The sequence below is a fragment of the Patella vulgata genome, chromosome 3, assembly GCF_932274485.2.
Source record: "Patella vulgata chromosome 3, xgPatVulg1.2, whole genome shotgun sequence".
Classification (NCBI taxonomy): domain Eukaryota; kingdom Metazoa; phylum Mollusca; class Gastropoda; family Patellidae; genus Patella; species Patella vulgata.
Window position 1 is genome coordinate 5,520,364 of NC_065881.2, and position 13,583 is coordinate 5,533,946.

The 13,583-nt window shown below is 38.1% G+C and overlaps 3 non-coding genes across 3 annotated transcripts; 1 reads left to right on the forward strand and 2 right to left on the reverse strand.

The window, feature by feature from the left end:
* Positions 1 to 642: 642 nt before the first annotated feature.
* LOC126817039 (small nucleolar RNA U3) lies at positions 643 to 862 on the reverse strand. Its single transcript, XR_007678732.1, has one exon. It is a non-coding gene; the product is annotated as a small nucleolar RNA U3 (small nucleolar RNA).
* Positions 863 to 3,491: 2,629 nt separating this feature from the next.
* On the reverse strand, positions 3,492 to 3,711 carry LOC126817038 (small nucleolar RNA U3). Its single transcript, XR_007678731.1, has one exon. It is a non-coding gene; the product is annotated as a small nucleolar RNA U3 (small nucleolar RNA).
* Positions 3,712 to 12,888: 9,177 nt separating this feature from the next.
* Positions 12,889 to 13,108, forward strand: LOC126817037 (small nucleolar RNA U3). Its single transcript, XR_007678730.1, has one exon. It is a non-coding gene; the product is annotated as a small nucleolar RNA U3 (small nucleolar RNA).
* Positions 13,109 to 13,583: the final 475 nt, after the last annotated feature.

Here is a 13,583-nt window from a genome sequence, read left to right on the forward strand (position 1 = left end):
TGCTCTAAAAAAGAAGAAAAACTGCCTGACCTCAAACAATAACAAATCTACCAGCACCAACCAATTGTGTCTTTTTTCGTGATATGTTTTGCACAACAGAGTAGAAGAAACGCCAAATACTTTTCTGCGTCATAAAGTCTAGTGTTATCGTTCCAAAATATCTCCAAAGCAGCAATAAAACTGTAGTCCTCTCCATCAAATAAGTATGTTTTCACTTTCAATTGTTGTTATAATAGCGATCAAGAGATTAAACCCATTTCATTTCACCTGAGAGTTGACTACATGTAACAGTTAAAGGGAAACAAATCTAATTTCAATGTTCATCTATTAAGATTATCTGCCTTCATAAACAATTTCTTTAGGGTTCATCTTTATTTTGCATTGTCCGGAATATATTTGAAAAGAATAAATGCAATAAACCGGAGAAAACCCACGAGTTTAGACAGTCGACCCAAATCCTTGTCACATACAACCGGGGAATCGACACCAAGCCACTTTACTCAATGACAGACCTTATGTTACAGACCGCACACGCTAACCATTCGGGCGGGGTGAAAATTAAGTCTCCAAATTAATGTCTGTGCCAAAGCCCCCTGGCATTAACGTTATTACTGTTGGTTTTTTTTGGTTTTTTTTTAAGAAACCACTCTGAATGCCTTCCCTACCTCCATCTTTCCCACAAAGTGAGAAGAGGAACGGTCATCAATGGTCAGAGAAATCATCCGAGCTGACAATTTCATCCAACCCGCTTCACGCTCAGAAGGGGAGGCTTTGTATCATCCTCGTGGTTAACGATCCAGTCAAGGTTGACTGACGTCCAAGCGAAACATACTTTAGAAATGATCCCTAACAGTATGATCTTAATGTAACGCAGCCCTTCAATGACCAGTATTAAATCATGTGTAAAATAGAAAATGGCCGAGAACTTCTGTAGAGATAGATATTGTTTTATCTATAATAAATCAGACAACTAAAGTACAGTTTATTTCAATTAAAAATATTATAGGAGATATAATTATGAATATTTTGATATAGGATTTTTATTTTGATTGAGAATCTTCTTTTTACAATTAAAAGAAAAAATAATTGAAACTATGTAATTATAATTACCGAGTTCAATTTTCTCTAGGAAATGTTACTCATAGTTTTACTTTAATGTCTGATGAATATAGATGTAAATACGACCAGTAGGTGAAAGCGCTAACTGAAATGGAATTAGTATTTTCTTTCTAAAACAGGGGGGTGGATGGCCGAATGGTTAGCACGTGAGTGCTGTATCATAAGGCCTGTTATTGAGTCAACTGGCGTGGTTTCGAAACCCCGGTTGTACGTGACAAGGAGTAGGGTCGCCTGTCCAACCTCGTGGGTTTTCTCCGGGTCCTCCGGTTTCCTCCCACTGCTAAAGACCCCTACGCACAAGCGAATTATTGAAATAAAATTGAAACATATGTTGGTCCCGAAATGACCTAGTTTGTGTCGAGTGGACGTTAAACCCCATTTCTCTCTCTCTCTTTCTAAAACTTCGTATTTTGTTATATCTTACCTGAGAGAAGGGGGGGGGGGCACGGTGGCTAAATGGGTAAGACGCTGGCTCGCTAGTCGGGTGTTCGATCACTGCACTGGCCGAGAAAGTTCATCCAGATTTTCTGGCATGGTTCCCCCTTGTCCGTGATGCAGTGCGGAAGGCCTGACAAGGACAACTGTCAAGTCGTTAGGATGGGACGAAGAATCGAGGTCCCGTGTACACATTGGCGTGCATGTAAAAGATCCCTTGACAGTTGGAATTCGATATAAGAGTAGACCGTAGTGCCCTCATAGCACACTGTATGACGTATGTCCGTCTAGGGAGCAGAACAGTAGGACGGTAAAGCTGAACTCCGATTACAAAACTACAGAAATAATTAAATACAAAAAGGTAACGCCCAGAACAACCGCCATACTTGTTTTCAATTTGTAGAACAACAATGGCGATCGCTCTGGGCAGACAAACACATAGACAGGACACATCCACTTCCAGTAAACGCCGTATCAAGCAAGGTGTCCACATCCGGTTACCTACTAGTCAGAGAGATAGAGAAATGGAGTTTAACGTCCACTCGACACAAACTAGGTCATTTCGGGACTAACATATGGTTTAATTTTTTATTTCAATAATTCGCTTGCGCGTAGGGGTCTTTAGCAATGGGGGGGGGGGAACCGGAGGACCCGGAGAAAACCCACGAGGCTGGACAGGCAACCTTACTCCTTGTCACGTACAACCGGGGATTCGAAACCATGCCAGTCGACTCAATCCACCCACCCCCCCACCTACTAGTCAACTACCTATTACCTCTTGACTGATTGAAGTTTTTTTCACTATCAGCTCACAGCAAATATTATTGATACACAATTATTATGTCTGTTCAGGTACATATCATTTTACTTAAACGTACATTATGTAAGATTTAGATAAAGAACTGGCCATTCTTGCTACAATAGTTCGAAAGTAGATGATGTAAAATGAATAATTTGAAAATTTCATTCAAATTACTCTATTGCAAGCGAAGATATTAGCTTTTGAAGGTTTGACAGACGTGTGCAATAATTTCAACCACCGTACTGGTTGATCGAAGCTAAGTCTCGGTCCTCCATATTTGATTAAATCAAAGTATCGCTGAACCATTCTAATCTATTTAATATCGGAGAAATCTGATGCCATCGAGAGTTGATTAAGGCCTGGATCAGTTAATTAATGTCTAATTAATACTTTAGAAACATTTAAGGCCTAAAGAAATACCTGCAATAGGCAGATTTAGCTCTTGCATAATGCATGTTTAATTAGACGAAATAAATCAACCACGATGTACTTTTGCTCTAAAAAAAAGAGAAAAACTGCCTTACCCCAAACAATAACAAATCTACCAGCACCAATCAATTGTGTCTTTTTTCGTGATATGTTTTACTCAACAGAGTAGAAACACCAAATACCTTTCTGCGTCATAAAATCTAGTGTTATCGTTCCAAATTATATCCAAAGCAGCAATACAACTGTAGTCCTCTCCATCAAATAAGTATGTTTTCACTTTCAATTGTTGTTATAATAGCGATCAAGAGATTAAACCCATTTCATTTCACCTGAGAGTTGACTACATGTAACAGTTAAAGGGAAACAAATCTAATTTCAATGTTCATCTATTAAGATTATCTCCCTTCATAAACAATTTCTTTGGGGTTCATCTTTATTTTGCATTGTCCGTAATATATTTGAAAAGAACAAATGCAATAAGCCGGAGAAAACCCACGAGGTTAGACAGTCGACCCAAATCCTTGTCACATACAACCGGGGAATCGACACCAAGCCACTTTACTCAATGACAGACCTTATGTTACAGAACGCACACGCTAACCATTCGGGCGGGGTGAAAATTAAGTCTCCAAATTAATGTCTGTGCCAAAGCCCCCTGGCATTAACGTTATTACTGTTGTTTTTTTTTTTTTGTTTTTTTTAAGAAACCACTCTGAATGCCTTCCCTACCTCCATCTTTCCCACAAAGTGAGAAGAGGAACGGTCATCAATGGTCAGAGAAATCATCCGAGCTGACAATTTCATCCAACCCGCTTCACGCTCAGAAGGGGAGGCTTTGTATCATCCTCGTGGTTTACGATCCAGTCAAGTTTGACTGACGTCCAAGCGAAACATACTTTAGAAATGATCCCTAACAGTATGATCTTATTACAACGTCGCACTTCAATGACCAGTATTAAATCATGTGTAAAATAGAAAATGGCCGAGAACTTCTGTAGAGATAGATATTGTTTTATCCATATTAAATCAGACAACTAAAGTACAGTTTATTTCAAACAAAAATATTATAGGAGATATAATTATGAATATTTTGATATAAGTTGTTTTATTTAAACGAGAATCGGCCATTTTACAATTAATAGAAATAATTGCCACTATGTAATCTTAATTACCGAGTTAAATTTTCTCCAGGAAATATTGTTTTCATTTTTTACTATAATGTCTGATATATATCGAAATAAAAGCATGAAGATGTCGCAGTCGGTGAAAGCGCTAACTAAAATAGAATTTGTATTTTCTTGCCAAAAGTTTAATATTTTGTTAGACACATTCAGGTGGTCGTGCAGTCCACATACTATTACACTGATTTTTTTTTATTTTATATTTATGGACTTTTCACTCAATTTCGTTTGCCCTTTGAGACTAATTGTACGATATTTGTTTTTATGTCATTTTCTGAAAACGTCACCTGGGATACAATCAGTAGCTGGTGTCCGAAGAAACTGCGATGTGTAAAGGGAAACAATCTAGTACCAATGTCAATCAAATTACAATTGTCTCCCTTTATACACAAACCCTTAAAGATTCATCACTTGCCGATACAGACGGGAAAGTCTTCAATACGTGGGCTAGCCTGTGAAAAACCTGTAAATCATCGATGGTTGCCATTTATGATTCCACATTCTCCGCTTCGAGTTGTACACACTCTTGCCAACGATGTTCCAAAGCCTGGTTACCCTAAAAATGTCGTTCACATGACCTCACTATTACTAGGTAAATGACGACCGGCTAGATCCTTTTATACTTTTGGAAACAGGTCTCAGTTGACTCCATGACAGTCCTTATGATGCAGCGCGCACGTGCTAACCATTCGGCCATGAAAGCGTGAGACTTGGTATTCGCGATGATCAAGGAATCTAATAGGCTCGCAAGCTGGGCTTGTACCAAATCGGTATTAGTGCCGCAATATGCAGGGTATTACGTGAAGGCCTAGATAAAATGTATGTAGTTAAAGCGAGATCAAGCCTTCTATTGAAGATGGGGCATCTACGACATTTTCCAAAAATCACAAGCCAATTTCATAAATTATCCGGTTACTAAAAATAAGCTATAATTATAATAAGCCTTACATAGTTTAAAGATATATTATTTAAGATTTAGATAAAAAGCTGACAAGTCCTCACTATAATAATTTGAAAATAGATAATGACAAATGGGCATATTGAAAATTTCATGCAAATTACTTCATTCTCAGTGAAGTTATGACTGTTGGGAGAACAGCCGAGTCTAGAGAATTGATGATGGTCGTGTCATGTTAATAAATGTCTCATTAATAATTTATAACATTTGAAACCAAAAGAGAGGTCCGTAATAGGCAGTTTTAGTTCTTACACAAGGCACAGTTTTCATGGCGGTGTCGAAGTTTATATAATTAGATTTTGTTAGATTTAAATGATAATTTAAGGAAAAATCGTGTTAAAAGCTGAATAATTATGGCATATTATTAACACGTGCTTAGATGCATTGTCACGTTAAATGAATATATAATTTAATTTAAAGGCTCAATACCACTCTTGTTGTAACTGAATAATATGTCCTAATCTTTATTCTGGTCAACAAAATGTACTATTTTACAATATTCCAATTAATTGATGATACAAATTTCATCTTAACACACCTAATTTAAAAAATTGGAAAAATTCAACTAAATGATTTGAAAAGCCTTACTTAAATCTTTTCAAATGTGACTTGGCTTTAAAAATATTTTAAAACCCTTTGGACAAGTAAAATAGGATTTAATGGATAATTTACACAACAGGTAGAACACTAACACATCTAGTACTTAGAATAAGGCTATTTTTATTTTCTGGAGCTGTCAAGCCAGCAAGAGTGTTACTGTCCCCTTAAAGATGGGTTCCCAGAAAAGTATTTATCGGGTGGTTATTTCCAATAAAGGTATGGCAATTTTGGTATGTATGGAAAGTAGAGATATCCAATCTTACTAGAAAAATACTGGATTCCCCGAAAAACACTCATGGAGCGTATACAGGACAAAAACGTAAGGGTTTCCCTAATCGACAGCCCGACGATTATAAACTTCTGCACGCGTGGTGTCAAAGGTCTAAGCGAACATTGAGCGCTCGATGTACAAGTTGATAAACTTTATGAAGAGTTAGACGTACAATACTTTCTGAGATAAAATTGACGGAAAAAGACGTGGGTAGTGGATAATCCGAGAATTTAATTAGGATTCGATATTTATAATAAATAGTAAGCGATTAAAGACAGCATCGTCTTATGTATGCAATGAATTCTCCTCTGACTCCCAAGACATAACGTAAACATGACCTGGTTTGATTGAATTTTAATAGCAGGACATTCCTTCGCGATTACAATGTTTGAGAAGGATTTGAAGCATAATTATGACAAATTAATTAATTTGAATATGTTTTTGGTCCATATATACCTTTAAATCACCCAGTTTGCACGCGGGAACCCATCTTTAAAGAAACATTATGGTAGATAAGATAAAGAGCTGACAGTTCACGCTATAATAGTTGAAAACTATCTAATATAAAGGGAATTTGCTGAAAATTTCAGTCAACTTGATCCACCCTGAAACCGAGAGTTTAGCGATTGAATTTTGGGTTTAGCTCTTGTATAATGTATGTTTAATTTCTTGTATACATTATTAATATCTGAAGACGTCTAGAGATGGCACATAAAATGAAATGAAATGAGGTTTAACGTCCTACTGTTCTGCTCCAACTTGGGTAATGAAATGGGCATACGTCATACAGTGTGCTATGAGAGAAATTTTACCTCGGCAGCGGCACTATGACCTAATCTTATATCGAATTCCAACTGCCAAGGGATCTTTTACTGGCACGCCAATATATACACGAGACCTCGGGTATTAGTTCCATCCGAAAGACTAGACGGCTGTTCTGCATCACTGACAATGGGAAACACCGCTGCAAAATCATGATGACCTTTCTCGGCCAATGCAGGGATCGAACACAACACCTCCAGGCTAGCGAGCCAGCATCTTACCCACTTAGCCATCATGGCTCCCAGAGGACAGAGAGCTTGCTAATATGATTTACTGATGTCAGAATGAAGTAAAGTGGTGAATTTTGTTATCTGGACGTATTTTTTATTTATTTACATAATCTTGGATACTATATCAGGGAATTTTAAACCCTATAATTTATTATTTTCATCATCGGTTTTTCGGGTAATAATATTGAAATAGATTCTAATGAACTTCTAGATTATATAATTCATCTATAGACATTGAATTCGTCTCATTAGCCCGTATTATACCCGGAAGACTATGCCAATTAATGTCCTATTATGTGTTATATACTCAAGAGTTTTGTCTGATATTATTTATAATCTATTGTCATGGTAATATATTATTCTGAATAGGTATAAATGTATGGTAGATGTATACTTATTTATATATACGGGTGTTGGATAGTCGAATGGTTAGCGCGTGCGCTTTATATATCGTAAGGTCTGTCATTGAGTCAACTGGCATGGTTTCGATTCCCCGGTTGTACGTGACAAGGAGTAGGGTCGCCTGTCCAATCTCGTGGGTTTTCTACGGGTCCTCCGGTTTCCTCTCACTGCAAAAGACCCCTACGCGCAAGCGAATTATTGAAATAAAATTAAACCATTATGTTAGTCCAGAAATAACCTATTTTGTGTCGAGTGGACGTTAAACCCCATCTCTCTCTCTCTCTCTCTCTCTCTCTCTCTCTTGTTTTAACCAAATTATCATACGGACTCGTCTTTATTTCATGCTTATTTATTTATGTATTTTTATCTACGGTAAACATAGAAATACCTGTCCTTTCTTGTTGCACGGTAACGATGAAAAGATAAAAGGTATGGTGATACAAACTGATTTCATCACTGGTTTCATAATACGACAATGTATTACCTAAATGTTGTTTACCTGAGAGGAAGTGCTAGTAATAGACAAACAAAGTAGGAGGGTTTTTTTAACTTTTTTTTGTGTATTTAATACATAAGAGTAGTTATCTTTAAAGGGGCTAAATCGCTTATATTTAGTACCTAGAAATTGACACAAATGTCACGCAACACATGTAATAATGTAATATGAATGTATATAAACTGATTTACACGCAATCGTTTCTGTTTATTTTGTCTCAAATATTGGATATCAGAAGGCCATCTTTTCCCGGTAATATCACAACATCACTGTTGATTTGAATTGACAAATAATTCGTGTTTCCAATGACAAAGATATTGAGTTAGAGACTTAGCTACTTTAACTTTTTCTTTCCGACGTGGTTTCACCTTGTCAGTGGTGCAGAACGGAGGGCCTGACAAGGACAGCTGTCTAGTCCTTCGGATGAATAAAAAAACCGAGGTACATTGGAATGCACGTAAAAGATCCTTTGGCAGTTGGAAATCCCTCATCGCACACTGTATGGCGTATGCCTGTCTTCATTAGCCTGCAGTTTAGGAGCAGAACAGTAGGGCGTAAAACCTCATTTCATTTCACTTTAACTTTTCACATGATAACATATATAGATAATATCTTATTGTCAGATAATACAAGTCTGTTGACAAATTACTAAATAAACCAGTATTATAAAACTAGACTGTTTAAAACGGCCATTATAATCGACATTATCAAATAGATTCTTCTATATTTAGGATATAAAATGGAAGGAGTTTTTCAAATTATCGACAGGGATATTACGAGGTATAAAGAACCCCTTCTTGGTATATTTGGTAAGATTCTGCTTATATTCAAATTTAATATTCGTATATATTTCTATCCAAATATGTATTGTTTAATGGTCGCGAGCGAGACATTAAAGTTACATTATGGGAGATTAGATAAGGAGTTGGCAGTTCTCACTATAATAGTTAAAAACTAGATAATGTAAAGGCAATTTGCTGAAAAGCGATTGAATTTTCGCCTGGCCTTGATCATCATTACTAAAGTCAGTACGATAAACAGCATTGTCTTTCTCGTGAAGGAAAGTTATGCAGTAAATCGGCTCACAATCCACTAAAGATCGCAGGCTAGCTATGCCATCTAGCGTTGATTATGGTCTGGATAATTTAATTAATGTCTAATTAATAATTTAGATAACATTTCAGGCCTAAAGAAAGACCCGCAATAGTCAGATTTAGCTCTTGCATAATGTATGTTTACGTAATACATTGTAACAACAAGAGCCCCCCCCCCCCCCCTCAGTTACCCGCCTGACTTTATCACATTCGACATGTTTTCAGGAAACGTACAACATTGAATAAAAAATGGCGCGCGTGCATAGATAGCAAAAAAAAAAGAAAAGAAAAAAAAAACAATTAACAAATGATTTTGTTCGGGTTGGTTGCATGTCACGAACCATAACCTGTTAGAATTTCTAAATGGATCTAAATATTAAACAAATAGTAAGTTTAAAAGGTGGATACTGTCGATAAATTATTGGAAATTATATGAGCTTATCGTTACTTTAAACTTTGCTACCTTGAATTGATCCCGTACAACGTCATTACAAAACACAACAAAACTACTAATCAAACCAGGGAAAAAAAAACTCATAAAAGCTTCGTGAAACATGTTATTTGATTTATGGTTCTCTGTGACAACATGGCTGACATTGGTGGTTATATAGAAAATTAATAAATATATCTTGTAATATGGTGTATAACACATCGATTAATTTAAGGCACTGAAAAAATGGCGGTGGAATGTAGAATCGTTATTAATTCTTAACATTAAATTCAAAGTACTGTGACTGTTGGTGTTGTACACGAAGTATGGTATGCTCATAATTTTTATAGGTTTAACGTCCTACTGTTCTGCTCCGACATACATTGTGCTGTGAGGGAAATTTTGCCCGGGCAGCGATACTATGGCCTACTCTTATATCGTATTGCAACTGTCAAAGGATCTTTGACGTGCACGCTAATGTTTCCATCCGAACAACTAGACAGCTGTCCTCCAGACTACAGAGCCAGAGTCCTACCCACTCCGCCACCGTGGCAATTGCAATTCGACGAAGAATTGCCGAAAACGGCGATGTTCGCGAAAGATTTCCCCCATAGCACACTCACTGTATGGCATATGCCCGTCTTCCTTATCACAGTTGGTGCATATTTTTTTTTTTAAAGTACACTTTTTATGAGAAAAGTGTAACGGTCGTGTGCTTTATCCCTTATCATCAAATGGCGGGATGGGGTGGTGAGATAATGATATAGACATGTATGATATCACAATTAATGCTTTGCATCAATGAAACGGGGTGTTGGATTTCTCTCTGTAAAAAGCTCAGTGTGTATGTATGCCTACGTAACCTAGAGACGATGATGGCATCATGCATTGTCAACTGTCAAATTTCCTTAACAGGAACCTGGCAACGGGTGTTCGACCCATGCATTGGCCGAGAAAGTTCATCCAGATTTTCCGGCGTGGTTCCCCCTTGTCAGTGATGCAGGACTGTGGGCCTGACAAGGATAGCTGTCTAGTCCTTCGGATGAGACGAAAAACCGAGATCCCGTGTATACATTGGAATGCACATAAAAGATCCCTTGGCAGTGCCCGGGCAAAATTTCCCTCATAGCACACTGTATGGCGTATGGCCGTCTTCATTAGCCCAGTTTAATAGCAGAACAGTAGGACGTTAAACCCCATTTCATTTATGGAACCTGGCCTGCAAAAAATCCTGGATCCGCCCCTGAACAGAATGTTCAACCTCATTTCTTTTAAATAGAAATATCGATTTATTCACAATCATCTTTAAAACAATGGTAGTGACGGGCTGTTTAATTAAATATTAAAAACAACATTTCTAAATAATATGACAAAAAGAACAACATTTTTTTTTATATTTTTACTTGATGTGACCTTTTGATATTTAATACATGGTTTCAAACAAGTTGCATTGCTTGAGGCATTTTGTTAAACAAGTATTAAAAGAGACTGGTGATGTTTTTTGTTAGAAATATTGACATGATAATCACTTATCTCTCGTGAATATCTCGGTTTTAATCTGCTGTGACAATATACCAATCAACTGGTGAGTATATTCACAGAGAGAGAGACAGACAAACTAGGTCATTTTGAGACTAACATATGGTTCAATTTTATTTCAATAGCAGTGGTGGCTAAGGGAGTAAGACGCTGGTTCGGTAACCATACAGCCTACACTTATATCGAATTCCAACTGTCAAGGGATCTTTTACGTGCAAGCCAATATATATATGTCCGAACGACTAGACAGCTATCCTTGTCACGCCCTCGGTCCTGCACCACTGTATATACGGGACCTCGGTTTTTCGTTCCTTCCGAACGACTAGACAGCTGTTCTTGTTAGGCCCTCGGTCCTGCACCACTGACAAGGAAAAACCACGTACGGAAATCCCTATGAACTTTCTCGGTCAATCCAGGAATCGAACACGCGACCTCGAGGCTAGCGAGCCAGCGTCTTCGCCACTTCGCCACCGTGACTCCCCGGTAGACATAACACAAGAGAGAGAGAGAGAGAGAGAGAGAGAGACACACACACACACACAGAGGGAGAGAGAGACACACACACAGAGAGAGGGAGAGAGAGACACAGAGAGAGAGAGAGACACACACACACACACACAGAGAGGGAGAGAGAGACACAGAGAGAGAGAGAGAGAGAGAGAGAGAGAGAGACACACACACACACACAGAGGAAGAGAGATACACACACACAGAGAGAGGGAGAGAGACACACACACACAGAGAGAGAGACAGAGAGAGAGAGAGACACACACACACACACACAGAGAGGGAGAGAGACACACAGAGAGAGAGAGAGACACACACACACACAGAGAGGGAGAGAGAGACACACACACACAGAGAGAGGGAGAGAGAGACACACACACACACAGAGAGAGGGAGAGAGAGAGAAGGGGAAATGGGGTTTAACGTCCACTCGACACAAACTAGGTCATTTCGGGACTAACATATGGTTTATTTTTATTTCAATAATTCGCTTGCGCATAAGGGTCTTTAGCAGTGGGAGGAAACCGGAGGACCCGGAAAAAACCCACGAGGTTGGACAGGCGACCTTACTCCTTGTCACGTACAACCGGGGATTCGAAACCACAGAGAGAGAGAGAGAGAGAGAGAGAGAGAGAGGGAGAGAGAGAGCAAGCAAACGAAAGTCCATAAAGCGTCTTAAATGAAATGTAATGGGGTTTAACGTCCTACTGTTTTGCTCCGAACTGGGCTAATGAAGACGGGCATACGCCATACAGTGTGCTATGAGGGAAATTTTGCCCGGACAGCGGCACTACGGCCTACTCTTATATCAAATTGAAACTGTCAATGGATCCTTTACGTGCACGCCAATGTTTACACGGGACCTCGGTTTTTTGTCCTTGTCAGACCCTCCGTCCTGCATCATTGACAAGGTAAACCACGCTGGCAAGTCTGAATGAACTTTCTCAGCCAATGCAGGGGTCGAACACCCGACCCCCAGGCTAGCGAGCCAGCGTCTTACCCACTTAGCCACCGTGATCCGCTATAAAGGGTCTTAAAAGGCAAACGCAAGTCCATAAAGGGTCTTATTAAAGAGTGAGTGAAAAGTCCATAAAAAACAAAATGACAAAACAGCAGTGTAATAGTATGTGGACCAGGATGTGTCACAGAAAGTTGATAAAAAAAAGTCTAATCGCAGGTACAAATATAACTAAATATTAAATGTTTTGAAAGAGAATCCCAATTTCATTTTAGTTAGCCCTTTCAGCGACTTCGGACATCTTCATGCTTTTATTTCAATATATACCAGACAAAATAAATACAATATTTACTTGCGAAAATTTAACTCGGTAATTGTGATTACATAGTGGCAATTATTTCTTTTAATTGTAAAAAGAAAATTCTCAATCAAAATAAACAATTTATATCAAAATATTCATAATTATATCTCCTATAATATTTTTAATTGAAATAAACTGTATTTTAGTTGTCTGATTTAATATAGATAAAACAATATCTATCTTTACAGAAGTTGTCAGCCATTTTCTATTTTAAACATGATTTCATACTGGTCATTGAAGGGCCGTGTTACATTAAGATCATACTGTTAGGGATCATTTCTAAAGTATGTTTCGCTTGGACGTCAGTCAAACTTGACTGGATCGTAAACCACGAGGATGATACAAAGCCTCCCCTTCTGAGCGTGAAGCGGGTTGGATGAAATTGTCAGCTTGGATGATTTCTCTGATCATTGATGACCGTTCCTCTTCTCACTTGGTCGGGAAGATGGAGGTAGGGAAGGCATTCAGAGTGGTTTCTTCAATTAAAATGAAATAAATGAACAGTAATAACATTATTGCTAGGGGTATTGCAGCAGGTTTTAATTTGGAGACTCTTACTTTCCGCTGTATTGCAATGAGTTAACCAAATTTGTCATTTTGAAACACATCACGAACAATGCACAGAGAGAGATGGGGATTAACGTCCACTCGACACAGGTCACGCCATATACTTATGAAAAGCATGCGCAATAAATACTATCGGTGTAGACTGGAATAACCAGTCGCTAGATATTGCCATTCGTTCGAGACTTCTGGCGTATTTCTCCGAACATAACTGATTAGAAATTACAGTAAAACAGAAGCGATTGAATGTAAATCAGTTTACATTATCACATTATCAAATCACATTATTATATGGGTTGCGACCCATGTGTCAATTTCTAGGTGCCAAATATTAGCGATTTAGCTCCTTTAAGATCAGGGTATTGCCACCCGTCTGTGGGTGGCT